This window comes from Sus scrofa, chromosome 18 (genome assembly GCF_054392235.1).
Source record: "Sus scrofa isolate SSC_HxYL_T2T_F1_AM1 chromosome 18, Sscrofa_HxYL_maternal_Yorkshire_Landrace_v2.0, whole genome shotgun sequence".
Classification (NCBI taxonomy): domain Eukaryota; kingdom Metazoa; phylum Chordata; class Mammalia; order Artiodactyla; family Suidae; genus Sus; species Sus scrofa.
In genome coordinates, this window is record NC_139400.1 from 2602419 (window position 1) to 2621505 (window position 19087).

Here is a 19087-nt window from a genome sequence, read left to right on the forward strand (position 1 = left end):
CATCAATCATGCTGCATGGAATCCACTGCATTCAATCATGCTGCATAATATTCACTGCATTCAATAGTGTACCTTTTCTTCACACTGCATGAAATACACTGCATTCAATCACGCTGTATGGAATAAACTGCATTCAATCGGGATGCATTTAACCACGCTGCATGGATTACACTGCATTCAATGACGCTGCATGGAATCCACTGCATTCAATCGGGATGCTTTGGGGCATGCTTCATGAAATCCACTGCATTCAATCATGCTGCATGGAATCCACTGCATTCAATAGGGTTCCATTTCTTCACGCTGAATGGAATACAGTGCATGCAATCACGCTGCATTGACTCCACTTGATAAAATCGGGATCCATTGCGCCACAATGCATGGAATCCTCTGAATTCAATGACGCTGCATGGAATCCACTGCAATCAATCGGGATGCTTTGGGCCATGGTGCATAAAATCCACTGCATGCAATCATGCTGCATGGAATCCACTGCATTCAATAGGGTTCCATTGCTTCACGCTGCATGGAATCCACTGCATTCAATCACGCTGCATGGAATCCACTGCATTCAATCGGGATGCATTTTACCACGCTGCATGGAGTACACTGCATTCAATCACAATGCATGTAATCCACTGCATTCAATCTGGATGCATTGGGCCATGCTGCATAAAATCCACTGCATTCAATCGTGCTGCATAAAATCCACTGCATTCAATTGGGTTCCATTTCGTAACACTACATGGAATACACTGCATTCAATCACGCTGTATGGAATAAACTGCATTCAATCGGGATGCATTTAACCACGCTGCATGGATTACACTTCATTCAATCACAATGCATGGAATCCACTGCATTCTATCAGGATGCTTTGGGCCATGCTGCATAAAATCCACTGCATTCAATAGGGTTCCATTTCTTCACGCTGCATGGAATCCACTGCATTCAATAGGGTTCCATTCCTTCACGCTGCATGGAATCCACCTCATTCAATAGGGATGCATTTTACCATGCTGCATGGATTACACTGCATTCAATCGCAATGCATAGAATCCACTGCATTCAATCGGGGTGCATTTTACACCGCTGAATGAAATCCACTGCATTTAATCACGCTGCATGTAATCCATGGAATTTAATCGGGATTCATTTTACTAAGCTGTATGGAATCGACTGTATTTAATCACGCTGCATGGAATCAACTGCATTCAATCGGGATTCATTTTACAAGGCTGCATGGAGTTCACTGCATTCAATCACAATGCATGGAATCCACTGCATTCAATCGGGATAATTTGGGCCATGCTGCATAAAATCCACTGCATTCAATCATGCTGCATGGAATCCACTGCATTCGACCATGCTGAATAAAATCCCATGCATTAAATATAGTTCAATTTCTTCACGCTGCATGGAATCCACTGCATTCAATCAGAATCCATTTTACAACGCTGCATGTATTACACTGTTTCAATCACGCTGCATGGAATCCACTGCATTCAATCGGGATGCTTTCGGCCATGCTACATAAAATACACTGCATTCAATCATGCTGCATAATATCCGCTCCATAGTATCCCCTGCATTCATTCATGCTGTAAAAAAACCACTGCATTCAATAAGGTTCCATTTCTTCACGATGCATGTTATACACTGCATTCAATCATGCTGCATTTAATTCACTGCATTCAATCGGGATGCATTTTACCACGCTGCATGGATTAAACCGCATTCAATCACAATGCATGGAATCCACTGCATTCAATCGGGGTGATTTTGGCCATGCTGCATAAAATCCACTGCATTAGTTCGGGATGCATTGGGCCTCACTGCATGGACTCCACTGCATACAATCGGGATCCATTGCGCCAAAATGCATTGAATCTTCTGCATTCAATGACGCTGCATGGAATCCACTGCATTCAATCGGGATGCTTTGGGCCATGCTGCATAAAATCCACTGCATTCAATCATGCTGCATGGAATCCACTGCATTCAATCATGCTGCATAAAATTCACTGCATTCAATAGGGTTTCATTTTTTCATGCTGCATGGAATCCACTGCATTCAATCATGCTGCATGGAATCCAATGCATTCCATCGGGATGCATTTTACCAGGCTGCATGGAATTCACTGCATTCAATCAACATGCACGGAATCCACTGCATTCAATCGGGATGCATTTTACTAGGCTGCATGGAATCCTCTGCATTCAATGATGCTGCATGGAATCCACTGCATTCAATCGGGATGTATTTTAACACGCTGCGTGGTATCCACCGCAATGAATAACGCTGCATGGAATCCAATGCATTCAATCGGGATGAATTTTAAAAGGCCGCATGGAATCCAGTGCATTCAATCAGGAACCATTGCGCCTTGATGCATGGAATTAGTGCATTCAATGAGAATCAATTGCACCACACTGCATGAAATCCACTGACTCAATCGGGATGTTTTGGGCCATGCTGCATAAAATCCACTGCATTCAACGGGATGCATTGGGCCTCGCTGAATGGACTCCACTGCATACAATCGGGATCCATTGCGCCAAAATGCAAGGAATCCTCTGCATTCAATGGCGCTGCATGGAATCCACTGCATTCAATCGGGATGCATTTTACCACGCTGCATGGATTACACTGCATTCAATCACAATGCATGGACTCCACCGCATAAAATCGGGATCCATTGCGCCACAATGCATGGAATCCTCTGCATTCAATGACGCTGCATGGAATCCACTGCATTCAAAAGGGATGGTTTGGGCCATGCTGCATAAAATCCACTGCATTCAATCGGGATGCATTGGGCCTCTCTGCATGGACTCCACAGCATTACATCTGGCTGCATGGACTCCACTGCATTATATCTCGCTGCATGGAATCCTCTGCATTCAATGACGCTGCATGGAATCCACTGCATTCAATCGGGATGCATTTTACCAGGCTGCATGGAATCCACTGCATTCAATCGGGATGCATTGGGCCTCACTGCATGGACTCCACTGCATTCAATCGGGATCCATTGCACCACAATGAATGGAATCCTCTGCATTCAATGACGCTACATGTAATCCACTGCTACCAATCGGGATGCATTTTACCAGGCTTCATGGAATGCACTGCATTCAATCACGCTGCATGGAATCCACTGCTTTCAATCGGGATTCATTTTACCACGCTGCATGGATTACACTGCATTCAATCACAATGCATGGAATCCACTGCATTCAATGAAGCTGCATGGAATCCACTGCATTCAATCGGGATGCTTTGGGCCAGGCTGAATAAAATCCACTGCATTCACTCGGGATGCATGGGCCTCGCTGCATGGACTCCACTGCATTAAATCTCGCTGCATGGAATCCTCTGCATTCAATGACGCTACATGGAATCCACTGCGCTCAATCAGGATGCATTTTACAACGCTGCATGTATTACAATGCATTCAATCACAATGCATGGAATCCACTGCATTCAATCGGGATGCTTTCAGCCATGCTGCATAAAATCCACTACATTCAATTGGGATGCATTGGGTCTCACTGCATGGACTCCACCGCATAAAATCGGGATCCATTGCGCAACAATGCATGGAATCCTCTGCATTCAATGACGCAGCATTGAATCCACTGCATTCAATCGGGATGCTTTGGGCCATTCTGCATAAACTCCACTGCATTCAATAGGGTTCCCTTTCTTCATGCTGCATGGAATACACTGATATCAATCACGCTGCATGGAATCCACTGCATTCAAACAGGAGGCATTTTACCAAGCTGCATGGAATCCACTGCATTTAATCACGCTGCATGGAATCCACTGCATTCAATCAGGATGCATTTTTCCAGGGTGCATGGAATCCACTGCATTCAATAATGCTGCAGGAAACCACTGCATTCTATCATGCTGCATGCAATCCACTGCATTAAATAGGGTTCCATTTCTTCACCCTGCATGGAATCCACTGCATTCAATCACGCTGCATGTAAACCACTGCATTCAATCTGGATGCATTTAACCAGGCTGCATGGAATCCATGCATTCATCACGCTGCATGGACTCCACTGCATACAATCGGGATCCATTGCGCCACAAGGCATGGAATACTCTGCATTCAATCGGGATGCTTTGGGCCATGCTGCATAAAATCTACTGCATTCAATCATGCTGCATGAAATCCACTGCATTGAATGACGCTGCATAAAATCCACTGCATTCAATAGGGTTCCATTTCTTCACACTTCATGGAATACTGCATTCAATCACGCTTCATGGAATCCACTGCATTCAATCGGGATGAATTTTACAACCCTGAATGGAGTACACTGCATTCAATCACAATGCATGGAATCCACTGCATTCCATCGGGATGCTTTGGGCCATGCCTCATAAAATCCACTGAATTCAATCGGGATGCCTTGGGCCTCGCTGCATGGACTCCACTGCATACAATCAGGATCCATTGCGCCACAATGCATGGAATCCTCGCATTCATTGACGCTGCATGTAATCCAATGTATTCAATCGGGATGCTTTGGGCCATGCTGCATAAAATCCACTACATTCAATCATGCTTCATGGAATCCACTGCACTCAATCATGCTGCATAAAATCCACTGCATACAATAGGGTTCCATAACTTCACACTGTATGGAATACACTTCATTCCATCACGCTGCATGGAATCCACTGCATTTAATCGGGATGCATTTTACCACGCTGCATGGATTACACTGCATTCAATCATGCTGCAGGGAATCCACTGTATTCAATCGGGATGTTTTGAGCCATGCTGCTTAAAATCCACTGCATTCAATCAGGATGCATTTGGCCTCGCTGCATGGACTCCACTGCATAAAATCTGGATCCATTGCGCAACAATGCATGGAATCCTCTGCATTCAATGACGCTGCATGGAATCCACTGCATTCAATCGGGATGTTTTGGGCCATGCTGCATATAATCCACTGCATTCAATCGGGATGCCTTGGGCCTCACTGCATGGACTCCACTGCATACAATCGGGATCCATTGCGCCACAATGCATGGAATCCTCTGCATTCAATGACGCTGCATGGAATCCACTGCATTCAATCGGGATGCTTTGGGCCATGCTGTATAAAATCCACTGCATCAATCATGCTGCATGGAATCCACTGCATTCAATCATGCTGCATAATATTCACTGCATTCAATAGTGTACCTTTTCTTCACACTGCATGAAATACACTGCATTCAATCACGCTGTATGGAATAAACTGCATTCAATCGGGATGCATTTAACCATGCTGCATGGATTACACTGCATTCAATGACGCTGCATGGAATCCACTGCATTCAATCGGGATGCTTTGGGGCATGCTTCATGAAATCCACTGCATTCAATCATGCTGCATGGAATCCACTGCATTCAATAGGGTTCCATTTCTTCACGCTGAATGGAATACAGTGCATGCAATCACGCTGCATTGACTCCACTTGATAAAATCGGGATCCATTGCGCCACAATGCATGGAATCCTCTGAATTCAATGACGCTGCATGGAATCCACTGCAATCAATCGGGATGCTTTGGGCCATGGTGCATAAAATCCACTGCATGCAATCATGCTGCATGGAATCCACTGCATTCAATAGGGTTCCATTGCTTCACGCTGCATGGAATCCACTGCATTCAATCACGCTGCATGGAATCCACTGCATTCAATCGGGATGCATTTTACCACGCTGCATGGAGTACACTGCATTCAATCACAATGCATGTAATCCACTGCATTCAATCTGGATGCATTGGGCCATGCTGCATAAAATCCACTGCATTCAATCGTGCTGCATAAAATCCACTGCATTCAATTGGGTTCCATTTCGTAACACTACATGGAATACACTGCATTCAATCACGCTGTATGGAATAAACTGCATTCAATCGGGATGCATTTAACCACGCTGCATGGATTACACTTCATTCAATCACAATGCATGGAATCCACTGCATTCTATCAGGATGCTTTGGGCCATGCTGCATAAAATCCACTGCATTCAATAGGGTTCCATTTCTTCACGCTGCATGGAATCCACTGCATTCAATAGGGTTCCATTCCTTCACGCTGCATGGAATCCACCTCATTCAATAGGGATGCATTTTACCATGCTGCATGGATTACACTGCATTCAATCGCAATGCATAGAATCCACTGCATTCAATCGGGGTGCATTTTACACCGCTGAATGAAATCCACTGCATTTAATCACGCTGCATGTAATCCATGGAATTTAATCGGGATTCATTTTACTAAGCTGTATGGAATCGACTGTATTTAATCACGCTGCATGGAATCAACTGCATTCAATCGGGATTCATTTTACAAGGCTGCATGGAGTTCACTGCATTCAATCACAATGCATGGAATCCACTGCATTCAATCGGGATAATTTGGGCCATGCTGCATAAAATCCACTGCATTCAATCATGCTGCATGGAATCCACTGCATTCGACCATGCTGAATAAAATCCCATGCATTAAATATAGTTCAATTTCTTCACGCTGCATGGAATCCACTGCATTCAATCAGAATCCATTTTACAACGCTGCATGTATTACACTGTTTCAATCACGCTGCATGGAATCCACTGCATTCAATCGGGATGCTTTCGGCCATGCTACATAAAATACACTGCATTCAATCATGCTGCATAATATCCGCTCCATAGTATCCCCTGCATTCATTCATGCTGTAAAAAAACCACTGCATTCAATAAGGTTCCATTTCTTCACGATGCATGTTATACACTGCATTCAATCATGCTGCATTTAATTCACTGCATTCAATCGGGATGCATTTTACCACGCTGCATGGATTAAACCGCATTCAATCACAATGCATGGAATCCACTGCATTCAATCGGGGTGATTTTGGCCATGCTGCATAAAATCCACTGCATTAGTTCGGGATGCATTGGGCCTCACTGCATGGACTCCACTGCATACAATCGGGATCCATTGCGCCAAAATGCATTGAATCTTCTGCATTCAATGACGCTGCATGGAATCCACTGCATTCAATCGGGATGCTTTGGGCCATGCTGCATAAAATCCACTGCATTCAATCATGCTGCATGGAATCCACTGCATTCAATCATGCTGCATAAAATTCACTGCATTCAATAGGGTTTCATTTTTTCATGCTGCATGGAATCCACTGCATTCAATCATGCTGCATGGAATCCAATGCATTCCATCGGGATGCATTTTACCAGGCTGCATGGAATTCACTGCATTCAATCAACATGCACGGAATCCACTGCATTCAATCGGGATGCATTTTACTAGGCTGCATGGAATCCTCTGCATTCAATGATGCTGCATGGAATCCACTGCATTCAATCGGGATGTATTTTAACACGCTGCGTGGTATCCACCGCAATGAATAACGCTGCATGGAATCCAATGCATTCAATCGGGATGAATTTTAAAAGGCCGCATGGAATCCAGTGCATTCAATCAGGAACCATTGCGCCTTGATGCATGGAATTAGTGCATTCAATGAGAATCAATTGCACCACACTGCATGAAATCCACTGACTCAATCGGGATGTTTTGGGCCATGCTGCATAAAATCCACTGCATTCAACGGGATGCATTGGGCCTCGCTGAATGGACTCCACTGCATACAATCGGGATCCATTGCGCCAAAATGCAAGGAATCCTCTGCATTCAATGACGCTGCATGGAATCCACTGCATTCAATCGGGATGCATTTTACCACGCTGCATGGATTACACTGCATTCAATCACAATGCATGGACTCCACCGCATAAAATCGGGATCCATTGCGCCACAATGCATGGAATCCTCTGCATTCAATGACGCTGCATGGAATCCACTGCATTCAAAAGGGATGGTTTGGGCCATGCTGCATAAAATCCACTGCATTCAATCGGGATGCATTGGGCCTCTCTGCATGGACTCCACAGCATTACATCTGGCTGCATGGACTCCACTACATTATATCTCGCTGCATGGAATCCTCTGCATTCAATGACGCTGCATGGAATCCACTGCATTCAATCGGGATGCATTTTACCAGGCTGCATGGAATCCACTGCATTCAATCGGGATGCATTGGGCCTCACTGCATGGACTCCACTGCATTCAATCGGGATCCATTGCACCACAATGAATGGAATCCTCTGCATTCAATGACGCTACATGTAATCCACTGCTACCAATCGGGATGCATTTTACCAGGCTTCATGGAATGCACTGCATTCAATCACGCTGCATGGAATCCACTGCTTTCAATCGGAATTCATTTTACCACGCTGCATGGATTACACTGCATTCAATCACAATGCATGGAATCCACTGCATTCAATGAAGCTGCATGGAATCCACTGCATTCAATCGGGATGCTTTGGGCCAGGCTGAATAAAATCCACTGCATTCACTCGGGATGCATGGGCCTCGCTGCATGGACTCCACTGCATTAAATCTCGCTGCATGGAATCCTCTGCATTCAATGACGCTACATGGAATCCACTGCGCTCAATCAGGATGCATTTTACAACGCTGCATGTATTACAATGCATTCAATCACAATGCATGGAATCCACTGCATTCAATCGGGATGCTTTCAGCCATGCTGCATAAAATCCACTACATTCAATTGGGATGCATTGGGTCTCACTGCATGGACTCCACCGCATAAAATCGGGATCCATTGCGCAACAATGCATGGAATCCTCTGCATTCAATGACGCTGCATTGAATCCACTGCATTCAATCGGGATGCTTTGGGCCATTCTGCATAAACTCCACTGCATTCAATAGGGTTCCCTTTCTTCATGCTGCATGGAATACACTGATATCAATCACGCTGCATGGAATCCACTGCATTCAAACAGGAGGCATTTTACCAAGCTGCATGGAATCCACTGCATTTAATCACGCTGCATGGAATCCACTGCATTCAATCAGGATGCATTTTTCCAGGGTGCATGGAATCCACTGCATTCAATAATGCTGCAGGAAACCACTGCATTCTATCATGCTGCATGGAATCCACTGCATTAAATAGGGTTCCATTTCTTCACCCTGCATGGAATCCACTGCATTCAATCACGCTGCATGGACTCCACTGCATACAATCGGGATCCATTGCGCCACAAGGCATGGAATACTCTGCATTCAATCGGGATGCTTTGGGCCATGCTGCATAAAATCTACTGCATTCAATCATGCTGCATGAAATCCACTGCATTGAATGACGCTGCATAAAATCCACTGCATTCAATAGGGTTCCATTTCTTCACACTTCATGGAATACTGCATTCAATCACGCTTCATGGAATCCACTGCATTCAATCGGGATGAATTTTACAACCCTGAATGGAGTACACTGCATTCAATCACAATGCATGGAATCCACTGCATTCCATCGGGATGCTTTGGGCCATGCCTCATAAAATCCACTGAATTCAATCGGGATGCCTTGGGCCTCGCTGCATGGACTCCACTGCATACAATCAGGATCCATTGCGCCACAATGCATGGAATCCTCGCATTCATTGACGCTGCATGTAATCCAATGTATTCAATCGGGATGCTTTGGGCCATGCTGCATAAAATCCACTACATTCAATCATGCTTCATGGAATCCACTGCACTCAATCATGCTGCATAAAATCCACTGCATACAATAGGGTTCCATAACTTCACACTGTATGGAATACACTTCATTCCATCACGCTGCATGGAATCCACTGCATTTAATCGGGATGCATTTTACCACGCTGCATGGATTACACTGCATTCAATCATGCTGCAGGGAATCCACTGTATTCAATCGGGATGTTTTGAGCCATGCTGCTTAAAATCCACTGCATTCAATCAGGATGCATTTGGCCTCGCTGCATGGACTCCACTGCATAAAATCTGGATCCATTGCGCAACAATGCATGGAATCCTCTGCATTCAATGACGCTGCATGGAATCCACTGCATTCAATCGGGATGTTTTGGGCCATGCTGCATATAATCCACTGCATTCAATCGGGATGCCTTGGGCCTCACTGCATGGACTCCACTGCATACAATCGGGATCCATTGTGCCACAATGCATGGAATCCTCTGCATTCAATGACGCTGCATGGAATCCACTGCATTCAATCGGGATGCTTTGGGCCATGCTGTATAAAATCCACTGCATCAATCATGCTGCATGGAATCCACTGCATTCAATCATGCTGCATAATATTCACTGCATTCAATAGTGTACCTTTTCTTCACACTGCATGAAATACACTGCATTCAATCACGCTGTATGGAATAAACTGCATTCAATCGGGATGCATTTAACCACGCTGCATGGATTACACTGCATTCAATGACGCTGCATGGAATCCACTGCATTCAATCGGGATGCTTTGGGCCATTCTGCATTAACTCCACTGCATTCAATAGGGTTCCCTTTCTTCATGCTGCATGGAATACACTGATATCAATCACGCTGCATGGAATCCACTGCATTCAATCAGGAGGCATTTTACCAAGCTGCATGGAATCCACTGCATTTAATCACGCTGCATGGAATCCACTGCATTCAATCAGGATGCATTTTTCCAGGGTGCATGGAATCCACTGCATTCAATAATGCTGCAGGAAACCACTGCATTCTATCATGCTGCATGGAATCCACTGCATTAAATAGGGTTCCATTTCTTCACCCTGCATGGAATCCACTGCATTCAATCACGCTGCATGTAAACCACTGCATTCAATCGGGATGCATTTAACCAGGCTGCATGGAATCCATGCATTCATCACGCTGCATGGACTCCACTGCATACAATCGGGATCCATTGCGCCACAAGGCATGGAATACTCTGCATTCAATCGGGATGCTTTGGGCCATGCTGCATAAAATCTACTGCATTCAATCATGCTGCATGAAATCCACTGCATTGAATGACGCTGCATAAAATCCACTGCATTCAATAGGGTTCCATTTCTTCACACTTCATGGAATACTGCATTCAATCACGCTTCATGGAATCCACTGCATTCAATCGGGATGAATTTTACAACCCTGAATGGAGTACACTGCATTCAATCACAATGCATGGAATCCACTGCATTCCATCGGGATGCTTTGGGCCATGCCTCATAAAATCCACTGAATTCAATCGGGATGCCTTGGGCCTCGCTGCATGGACTCCACTGCATACAATCAGGATCCATTGCGCCACAATGCATGGAATCCTCGCATTCATTGACGCTGCATGTAATCCAATGTATTCAATCGGGATGCTTTGGGCCATGCTGCATAAAATCCACTACATTCAATCATGCTTCATGGAATCCACTGCACTCAATCATGCTGCATAAAATCCACTGCATACAATAGGGTTCCATAACTTCACACTGTATGGAATACACTTCATTCCATCACGCTGCATGGAATCCACTGCATTTAATCGGGATGCATTTTACCACGCTGCATGGATTACACTGCATTCAATCATGCTGCAGGGAATCCACTGTATTCAATCGGGATGTTTTGAGCCATGCTGCTTAAAATCCACTGCATTCAATCAGGATGCATTAGGCCTCGCTGCATGGACTCCACTGCATAAAATCTGGATCCATTGCGCAACAATGCATGGAATCCTCTGCATTCAATGACGCTGCATGGAATCCAGTGCATTCAATCGGGATGTTTTGGGCTATGCTGCATATAATCCACTGCATTCAATCGGGATGCCTTGGGCCTCACTGCATGGACTCCACTGCATACAATCGGGATCCATTGCGCCACAATGCATGGAATCCTCTGCATTCAATGACGCTGCATGGAATCCACTGCATTCAATCGGGATGCTTTGGGCCATGCTGTATAAAATCCACTGCATCAATCATGCTGCATGGAATCCACTGCATTCAATCATGCTGCATAATATTCACTGCATTCAATAGTGTACCTTTTCTTCACACTGCATGAAATACACTACATTCAATCACGCTGTATGGAATAAACTGCATTCAATCGGGATGCATTTAACCACGCTGCATGGATTACACTGCATTCAATGACGCTGCATGGAATCCACTGCATTCAATCGGGATGCTTTGGGGCATGCTTCATGAAATCCACTGCATTCAATCATGCTGCATGGAATCCACTGCATTCAATAGGGTTCCATTTCTTCACGCTGCATGGAATCCACTGCATTCAATCACGCTGCATGGAATCCACTGCATTCAATCGGGATGCATTTTACCACGCTGCATGGAGTACACTGCATTCAATCACAATGCATGTAATCCACTGCATTCAATCTGGATGCATTGGGCCATGCTGCATAAAATCCACTGCATTCAATCGTGCTGCATAAAATCCACTGCATTCAATTGGGTTCCGTTTCGTAACACTACATGGAATACACTGCATTCAATCACGCTGTATGGAATAAACTGCATTCAATCGGGATGCATTTAACCACGCTGCATGGATTACACTTCATTCAATCACAATGCATGGAATCCACTGCATTCTATCAGGATGCTTTGGGCCATGCTGCATAAAATCCACTGCATTCAATAGGGTTCCATTTCTTCACGCTGCATGGAATCCACTGCATTCAATAGGGTTCCATTCCTTCACGCTGCATGGAATCCACCTCATTCAATCGGGATGCATTTTACCACGCTGCATGGATTACACTGCATTCAATCGCAATGCATAGAATCCACTGCATTCAATCGGGGTGCATTTTACACCGCTGAATGAAATCCACTGCATTTAATCACGCTGCATGTAATCCATGGAATTTAATCGGGATTCATTTTACTAAGCTGTATGGAATCGACTGTATTTAATCACGCTGCATGGAATCAACTGCATTCAATCGGGATTCATTTTACAAGGCTGCATGGAGTTCACTGCATTCAATCACAATGCATGGAATCCACTGCATTCAATCGGGATAATTTGGGCCATGCTGCATAAAATCCACTGCATTCAATCATGCTGCATGGAATCCACTGCATTCGACCATGCTGAATAAAATCCCATGCATTAAATATAGTTCAATTTCTTCACGCTGCATGGAATCCACTGCATTCAATCAGAATCCATTTTACAACGCTGCATGTATTACACTGTTTCAATCACGCTGCATGGAATCCACTGCATTCAATCGGGATGCTTTCGGCCATGCTACATAAAATACACTGCATTCAATCATGCTGCATAATATCCGCTCCATAGTATCCCCTGCATTCATTCATGCTGTAAAAAAACCACTGCATTCAATAAGGTTCCATTTCTTCACGATGCATGTTATACACTGCATTCAATCATGCTGCATTTAATTCACTGCATTCAATCGGGATGCATTTTACCACGCTGCATGGATTAAACCGCATTCAATCACAATGCATGGAATCCACTGCATTCAATCGGGGTGATTTTGGCCATGCTGCATAAAATCCACTGCATTAGTTCGGGATGCATTGGGCCTCACTGCATGGACTCCACTGCATACAATCGGGATCCATTGCGCCAAAATGCATTGAATCTTCTGCATTCAATGACGCTGCATGGAATCCACTGCATTCAATCGGGATGCTTTGGGCCATGCTGCATAAAATCCACTGCATTCAATCATGCTGCATGGAATCCACTGCATTCAATCATGCTGCATAAAATTCACTGCATTCAATAGGGTTTCATTTTTTCATGCTGCATGGAATCCACTGCATTCAATCATGCTGCATGGAATCCAATGCATTCCATCGGGATGCATTTTACCAGGCTGCATGGAATTCACTGCATTCAATCAACATGCACGGAATCCACTGCATTCAATCGGGATGCATTTTACTAGGCTGCATGGAATCCTCTGCATTCAATGATGCTGCATGGAATCCACTGCATTCAATCGGGATGTATTTTAACACGCTGCGTGGTATCCACCGCAATGAATAACGCTGCATGGAATCCAATGCATTCAATCGGGATGAATTTTAAAAGTCCGCATGGAATCCAGTGCATTCAATCAGGAACCATTGCGCCTTGATGCATGGAATTAGTGCATTCAATGAGAATCAATTGCACCACACTGCATGAAATCCACTGACTCAATCGGGATGTTTTGGGCCATGCTGCATAAAATCCACTGCATTCAATAGGGTTTCATTTTTTCATGCTGCATGGAATCCACTGCATTCAATCATGCTGCATGGAATCCAATGCATTCCATCGGGATGCATTTTACCAGGCTGCATGGAATTCACTGCATTCAATCAACATGCACGGAATCCACTGCATTCAATCGGGATGCATTTTACTAGGCTGCATGGAATCCTCTGCATTCAATGATGCTGCATGGAATCCACTGCATTCAATCGGGATGTATTTTAACACGCTGCGTGGTATCCACCGCAATGAATAACGCTGCATGGAATCCAATGCATTCAATCGGGATGAATTTTAAAAGGCCGCATGGAATCCAGTGCATTCAATCAGGAACCATTGCGCCTTGATGCATGGAATTAGTGCATTCAATGAGAATCAATTGCACCACACTGCATGAAATCCACTGACTCAATCGGGATGTTTTGGGCCATGCTGCATAAAATCCACTGCATTCAACGGGATGCATTGGGCCTCGCTGAATGGACTCCACTGCATACAATCGGGATCCATTGCGCCAAAATGCAAGGAATCCTCTGCATTCAATGGCGCTGCATGGAATCCACTGCATTCAATCGGGATGCATTTTACCACGCTGCATGGATTACACTGCATTCAATCACAATGCATGGACTCCACCGCATAAAATCGGGATCCATTGCGCCACAATGCATGGAATCCTCTGCATTCAATGACGCTGCATGGAATCCACTGCATTCAAAAGGGATGGTTTGGGCCATGCTGCATAAAATCCACTGCATTCAATCGGGATGCATTGGGCCTCTCTGCATGGACTCCACAGCATTACATCTGGCTGCATGGACTCCACTGCATTATATCTCGCTGCATGGAATCCTCTGCATTCAATGACGCTGCATGGAATCCACTGCATTCAATCGGGATGCATTTTACCAGGCTGCATGGAATCCACTGCATTCAATCGGGATGCATTGGGCCTCACTGCATGGACTCCACTGCATTCAATCGGGATCCATTGCACCACAATGAATGGAATCCTCTGCATTCAATGATGCTACATGTAATCCACTGCTACCAATCGGGATGCATTTTACCAGGCTTCATGGAATGCACTGCATTCAATCACGCTGCATGGAATCCACTGCTTTCAATCGGGATTCATTTTACCATGCTGCATGGATTACACTGCATTCAATCACAATGCATGGAATCCACTGCATTCAATGAAGCTGCATGGAATCCACTGCATTCAATCGGGATGCTTTGGGCCAGGCTGAATAAAATCCACTGCATTCACTCGGGATGCATGGGCCTCGCTGCATGGACTCCACTGCATTAAATCTCGCTGCATGGAATCCTCTGCATTCAATGACGCTACATGGAATCCACTGCGCTCAATCAGGATGCATTTTACAACGCTGCATGTATTACAATGCATTCAATCACAATGCATGGAATCCACTGCATTCAATCGGGATGCTTTCAGCCATGCTGCATAAAATCCACTACATTCAATTGGGATGCATTGGGTCTCACTGCATGGACTCCACCGCATAAAATCGGGATCCATTGCGCAACAATGCATGGAATCCTCTGCATTCAATGACGCTGCATTGAATCCACTGCATTCAATCGGGATGCTTTGGGCCATTCTGCATAAACTCCACTGCATTCAATAGGGTTCCCTTTCTTCATGCTGCATGGAATACACTGATATCAATCACGCTGCATGGAATCCACTGCATTCAAACAGGAGGCATTTTACCAAGCTGCATGGAATCCACTGCATTTAATCACGCTGCATGGAATCCACTGCATTCAATCAGGATGCATTTTTCCAGGGTGCATGGAATCCACTGCATTCAATAATGCTGCAGGAAACCACTGCATTCTATCATGCTGCATGGAATCCACTGCATTAAATAGGGTTCCATTTCTTCACCCTGCATGGAATCCACTGCATTCAATCACGCTGCATGTAAACCACTGCATTCAATCGGGATGCATTTAACCAGGCTGCATGGAATCCATGCATTCATCACGCTGCATGGACTCCACTGCATACAATCGGGATCCATTGCGCCACAAGGCATGGAATACTCTGCATTCAATCGGGATGCTTTGGGCCATGCTGCATAAAATCTACTGCATTCAATCATGCTGCATGAAATCCACTGCATTGAATGACGCTGCATAAAATCCACTGCATTCAATAGGGTTCCATTTCTTCACACTTCATGGAATACTGCATTCAATCACGCTTCATGGAATCCACTGCATTCAATCGGGATGAATTTTACAACCCTGAATGGAGTACACTGCATTCAATCACAATGCATGGAATCCACTGCATTCCATCGGGATGCTTTGGGCCATGCCTCATAAAATCCACTGAATTCAATCGGGATGCCTTGGGCCTCGCTGCATGGACTCCACTGCATACAATCAGGATCCATTGCGCCACAATGCATGGAATCCTCGCATTCATTGACGCTGCATGTAATCCAATGTATTCAATCGGGATGCTTTGAGCCATGCTGCATAAAATCCACTACATTCAATCATGCTTCATGGAATCCACTGCACTCAATCATGCTGCATAAAATCCACTGCATACAATAGGGTTCCATAACTTCACACTGTATGGAATACACTTCATTCCATCACGCTGCATGGAATCCACTGCATTTAATCGGGATGCATTTTACCACGCTGCATGGATTACACTGCATTCAATCATGCTGCAGGGAATCCACTGTATTCAATCGGGATGTTTTGAGCCATGCTGCTTAAAATCCACTGCATTCAATCAGGATGCATTTGGCCTCGCTGCATGGACTCCACTGCATAAAATCTGGATCCATTGCGCAACAATGCATGGAATCCTCTGCATTCAATGACGCTGCATGGAATCCACTGCATTCAATCGGGATGTTTTGGGCCATGCTGCATATAATCCACTGCATTCAATCGGGATGCCTTGGGCCTCACTGCATGGACTCCACTGCATACAATCGGGATCCATTGCGCCACAATGCATGGAATCCTCTGCATTCAATGACGCTGCATGGAATCCACTGCATTCAATCGGGATGCTTTGGGCCATGCTGTATAAAATCCACTGCATCAATCATGCTGCATGGAATCCACTGCATTCAATCATGCTGCATAATATTCACTGCATTCAATAGTGTACCTTTTCTTCACACTGCATGAAATACACTGCATTCAATCACGCTGTATGGAATAAACTGCATTCAATCGGGATGCATTTAACCACGCTGCATGGATTACACTGCATTCAATGACGCTGCATGGAATCCACTGCATTCAATCGGGATGCTTTGGGGCATGCTTCATGAAATCCACTGCATTCAATCATGCTGCATGGAATCCACTGCATTCAATAGGGTTCCATTTCTTCACGCTGAATGGAATACAGTGCATGCAATCACGCTGCATTGACTCCACTTGATAAAATCGGGATCCATTGCGCCACAATGCATGGAATCCTCTGAATTCAATGACGCTGCATGGAATCCACTGCAATCAATCGGGATGCTTTGGGCCATGGTGCATAAAATCCACTGCATGCAATCATGCTGCATGGAATCCACTGCATTCAATAGGGTTCCATTGCTTCACGCTGCATGGAATCCACTGCATTCAATCACGCTGCATGGAATCCACTGCATTCAATCGGGATGCATTTTACCACGCTGCATGGAGTACACTGCATTCAATCACAATGCATGTAATCCACTGCATTCAATCTGGATGCATTGGGCCATGCTGCATAAAATCCACTGCATTCAATCGTGCTGCATAAAATCCACTGCATTCAATTGGGTTCCATTTCGTAACACTACATGGAATACACTGCATTCAATCACGCTGTATGGAATAAACTGCATTCAATCGGGATGCATTTAACCACGCTGCATGGATTACACTTCATTCAATCACAATGCATGGAATCCACTGCATTCTATCAGGATGCTTTGGGCCATGCTGCATAAAATCCACTGCATTCAATAGGGTTCCATTTCTTCATGCTGCATGGAATCCACTGCATTCAATAGGGTTCCATTCCTTCACGCTGCATGGAATCCACCTCATTCAATAGGGATGCATTTTACCATGCTGCATGGATTACACTGCATTCAATCGCAATGCATAGAATCCACTGCATTCAATCGGGGTGCATTTTACACCGCTGAATGAAATCCACTGCATTTAATCACGCTGCATGTAATCCATGGAATTTAATCGGGATTCATTTTACTAAGCTGTATGGAATCGACTGTATTTAATCACGCTGCATGGAATCAACTGCATTCAATCGGGATTCATTTTACAAGGCTGCATGGAGTTCACTGCATTCAATCACAATGCATGGAATCCACTGCATTCAATCGGGATAATTTGGGCCATGCTGCATAAAATCCACTGCATTCAATCATGCTGCATGGAATCCACTGCATTCGACCATGCTGAATAAAATCCCATGCATTAAATATAGTTCAATTTCTTCACGCTGCATGGAATCCACTGCATTCAATCAGAATCCATTTTACAACGCTGCATGTATTACACTGTTTCAATCACGCTGCATGGAATCCACTGCATTCAATCGGGATGCTTTCGGCCATGCTACATAAAATACACTGCATTCAATCATGCTGCATAATATCCGCTCCATAGTATCCCCTGCATTCATTCATGCTGTAAAAAAACCACTGCATTCAATAAGGTTCCATTTCTTCACGATGCATGTTATACACTGCATTCAATCATGCTGCATTTAATTCACTGCATTCAATCGGGATGCATTTTACCACGCTGCATGGATTAAACCGCATTCAATCACAATGCATGGAATCCACTGCATTCAATCGGGG